Source organism: Lathyrus oleraceus, chromosome 3 (assembly GCF_024323335.1).
Source record: "Lathyrus oleraceus cultivar Zhongwan6 chromosome 3, CAAS_Psat_ZW6_1.0, whole genome shotgun sequence".
NCBI lineage: Eukaryota > Viridiplantae > Streptophyta > Magnoliopsida > Fabales > Fabaceae > Lathyrus > Lathyrus oleraceus.
In genome coordinates this window covers 190,687,306-190,692,212 of record NC_066581.1, presented here as the reverse complement: position 1 = coordinate 190,692,212, position 4,907 = coordinate 190,687,306, and positions in this window count along the sequence as shown.

The window sequence follows — 4,907 nt, the reverse complement described above, 5'->3', positions numbered from 1 at the left end:
TACTATCCAAGCAGATTTCAATCTCCCTTTTTTGTTTTCTGTCATTTAGTAACCCTGGTTGCTGCACATACACAACCGAACTCTCACTCAAAAGATCTCATCTTGGCTTGGCATTTTTCTGTTTTTGCTATCCAAAACACAAAAGAGTAAAAAACCTGGCCAAATCGAAAGCAACAGAGGACAGCAAAATTGAAGAACCACTTCCTGTCATGGAAATGAACTGGCTGCAACCACCACACCCATAGATGGCTTGGCATTTTCCAATTCTTTCTGTCAAAACCCCCGAGGAACCAAACCTGGTTTTGGCTTAACACCATGTCCTCCTCACTTTTTGGTATGGCATTAGCAGCAGTGTCTAAAACTGCATAACAGTACTCTCCCAACCTTGACCCTGCTCTTTTGCATTTGACCTTCCCTGTCCAAAACACAGTGGCTTCAAACATGACAGCCACACAGCAAACCATTGACCACTTATCCTAAAACTACCTCACCCTGCTTGGCATCTCACTCACTCTGTCCAAACTCTGCAGCAAGAAGACCCTTGCTCTCCCACCACAAAACAGCCACAAACCATACACCCTTGGCCATTCTTCCAAAACCTGTAAAAACTGAACAAAGTAACAAACCCTGCCCTGCTTTGGTAACAATATTTTCCTCATTTTTGCTGTCAAAAACAAAAAAAACCTTGCCAAGCTTTGCACAGTTCTGGACCATCATTTCTCATCATGTTAAACTACTAGCACATAATCCAACAGCAAAAAACCAGTAGCAGACCAAACACTTTCACTCATTTCCCAACTTCACCTTGCTATTTTCTTGGCATTTCTAAAGGCAGTCAACAGAAAACCCTAAGGACCAAACCTTGCATACAGCATTCCCTCCAACTCACCTTACTTGGCATTTTAGAATTCTCTTAACACAAACATTGTCTGGCATTTCCAACAGCAAACCAAATACCATTCCCTGTCATGAGTAACATATTGGACAGCATTAACCAATAAAACTTCCTTCAAAAATCACTTCGGCCAAACCTGTCAAAATCCACACCACAAAAACCAGCTTTGCCTAATACCATCCATTCATCATTTTTCTGTCAGCAGTGGAACCAATGACAGCAACAAAACACCCTCTCAAATCGCACTTTGTTGCTTGCATCTGAATTTTGCTCTGGTCAAACTCATTAAAACCCTGCCAACATAACACAGCAACATAACCAGTTGAACAAAACTAATTCATTCATGCTCATTCATTCGAAGGAACTGCAATGACCTTGTTTACTTGGCATTCTTCATTTTGCTGTCAAACATCAAAACCTAGCCTGGCCCTACATTGACATAACATCCAGTCCACTATTCTCCTGCCATAGAACCAATCTTGCCTTGCCTTGCATTTCCTATCCAAAAGCTGTCCAACACAAGAGAACAAAACCAAGCCTTGCACCTTGTTCACCAATTGTTCATCATGTCCAACCTTGCTTTGTAACCAACAAAACCTAACCAATTGCATACAGCACTCTCTCTCTCTCAAAAAACTCACCTTTGGCCATTTCCAAATTCTCAGTCCAAACACAAAAGCCTCCATGAACCTGAGCCTGGCTTAGCAGACTTTCCACCCTCATTTACCTGTCATGAACAGTAGCAGCATACCACTCTCTCTCTGAAAACTCATTTTGCTTGGCATTGGCAAACCCTGTCAATTGAACACATCTCAGCCTGGCCACAAAGCAACATCACATAGCAGTTTGGTTGCACGATATTTTCTGTCAAGGACAAAGCATCTTCCATGGCAATCCAAGTGTGAGTTCATTTCAACCTACACAAGCCAAAGCATCTTCCTCCCTCATCAAGGCACAGTTGAAACTTCAATTATTTCACTTCAAGACTACCAAAAGGCATCAAGCATACATCACTATACACCATTGTGAACATCTGTATTGGGCTGCAACATCAAAACATCACTGCATCTTGGATTTTTCTTCAGAATCAAGTAAGTATTAATTTCCTTCATTTGCCAAATCACCACATGTTTAGTGTAGGTCTTAACATGCTGAAGCTTATGCGCTTTGTCTCACATGAATTGGTTGATTAATTTGTAAGAAATCTGTGATTTAAGTTTTATACACATATGAGTTTTTGTTCGAATCTCACTCCATGATGTGTTATACTGAAAACTATGCTTGGTTTTTGTCATCACCATGTTTGAATGAGGCTATTGGTAGGCTTGATTTCATTTTCTGGACATTTCGATTTTTCATGTTTGAATGAAGTTATGCTGTTCATGTTGAAACCTTAGTGCATTTCCCAGAATTCTCTTTTGATTATGTTTGTTTCTTGATGTTGAATACAAGTTGTTCATGTTTAATGATTGATTGAGGAATGTTGGGGATGATGATTCGTATGCTGCATAGCCAAACCCTAGATGTATGAATTCTGCCCAGAAAATTTGAAGTTGATTGGCTGTTACTGTTCCATTGGATATGGACCAATCACAACATTTCGTGGCCACGCCCTAAGCTGTGTCGTTTTGTTAAATGAAGGGGGTATTTACCAATATGCCACGCGGTCAACCATGTTTGACCTCCCTTCCATGTCTTTTGTTCATGCTTCATCCAATATTTCACTCATCTTCCAAAATTCATATTTAATTCATTTTTACTCCAAAAATTGTGGGATTTTTTGCATCAAACTCATGAAAATGTCTAGTTTTTTATCATTATTTTTACAGATTTTTTGGATCATTGGATTTTAATTGGCTCTAGGGTTCTTGTTATGTGACCAAAAATGATACATATTGCCAAAACAATTGTGAAATACTCATGTTGCATCCATTGGTCCTGAAATTTTTTGTGGTAAAACTAGACACATTCACCTTCATTTTGGTATAAAGTTTGTGCATTTATCATATGTGGTGTGTGAGCTTTGATTTTTTGAAGTTAAGTGTTGCATTTGGTGCCACATGAATGATATGCATTTTCTTGATTTTTGTTCACACACTTCCGGGCATCCAAATGACCCCAAATTTTGCATGAACCTACTCTTGTATGTCTAGTTTACATGTGAATTTTCTTGGAATTATTTGTGGCATTTCCTAATTGTTTGAGATTTTCTCCCCTGCCTAGTCAAATGTTGACTTTTTGTGACACATGTTCCCATTTCATTTGTGAAATTCTCATACTTTATTAGATGGACATGAAATTTTACATGAGATAACTAGACACCCTCATCTTTGCCATGGTTTTAGTCCCATTCATTTATCATACACCATCTCTGACTTATGATTTTTCTAAGTTGATGCATGTTTGGTTGACTTCATTGAGCATGCTCAAAATTGCTTTGACTTCTTGATTTTCATTGACTGCCTTCCACTTGTCCAAATGAGATGAAATTTGACATGCTTACTATGCTATGTGTTAGGATTGGTCATGATTTATTTGGTGATTTTTGGAAATGTTTGAGATTGGTTTTGATTCAAGTCTTGCTGTTGACTCCTATGAGCTTCTGCTTGCCATACTTTGACCTAAATGGTTCATGAAATGATGATAGTGATTGATATGAATGTGAACCCAATTGGTTTTGTTTCCTAATGGTTTGAACATGATTTTGGATACTTAACCCTTGCTGTTTTGACTTTCTCATTCATTTTTGACCCTAGGCCTGTCCTAGAGATCCTGTTACTCACCTTTGAGTTTGTGATTTCAGGTTGACCATCAAATGACCAATAAGACCAATTCTTTTGATTGAGCTTACTCAAGTATCATTGTCTAACCTCTTTGTTTTGTAGGTGGCTTGGCTCATATGCCTTAAGCCTTGTGCTTTGCACATCCATGTGCCTCTAATTAACTGTTGGTGTCGGTTTCTGTTTGTTTTGTTTGAAGTTGTATACTAACATCTGCTTGACTGTTTCAGGTGCTTTAGTTGCTTTTAGTTCCTTGTGAACTTTTGCTTTGCTTTGCTTGTATAAGCAATTTGCATTGAGGTATGTCTCTTTGTCTTCATGTAGTCTGGAAGACCTGGCCTGTTACTTGGTCAGGCAACTGTCTGAAGTCCTCCTTAAGAGGCAATGTTTGTGATTGTTTAATTTTGTCCTTGCATAGAGTCAAAGTCCTCCTAAGTGAAGAGGCAATTGGTGGAAGGTAGGGATATGCAATCTATTCCCCACTATTCAGTGTGTCATCCGCTTTGCTCACACCACTGTGTTGATGCATTGCAGATACAAACCCAAGATCTTGTACAATTGTACATTTGAGTCAGTTTTAATGTGTAGAAGGGTTCCCACTTTCTGAACCCACACATTCTTGTCTTGAGCTCTCCCAGGCCAGGGATAAGAGCTGTGAAGTCTTATCTTCACTCACCTTTCATCTGCTTCACCTTAGTCTCTCAATGGCAAGGTTAAGAGCACATTCACCCCATTCCAGTTGGCCCTAGTGCCTAACCTTTTGCTTGAGCCTCTTGTATGCATATAGTGTGTGCTATCTGTGCTTGTAGGATTGTTTGACTTGCTTCCTGTGCAAGTTAGGATTAGTTTAGACTTGCTTCCTGTGCAAGTTAGGTGTGTGTGTGGCTTGCTTCCTGTACAAGTCATGTCTAGGATAGGTTGGCCCTTGTGCCAGTTAGCTAGAAACCTTAACTTAGGGTTGATTTTGCATGACAACATCTAGGCTCGAGTCGTAGTCTCCCTAGTGTTGTGTCTCCCTCTGTTATCTGGTTAGGCTAGATCCTTTATCCCTGCGTAGGGGAACTACATCGCCCTGATCTTCATACCAGATGAAGTATGTAGGCAGGAGATTGAGCTGATCTCTCCGGGCGCCCTCTTTCTTTTGTGTGTGTTGTCTGACATTTGCTAGGCTCGAGTGCCTGACTCCTTAGCATTTTGTTGTCTGTCTGTTTGAGTGTGTGCTTGACAGTTAT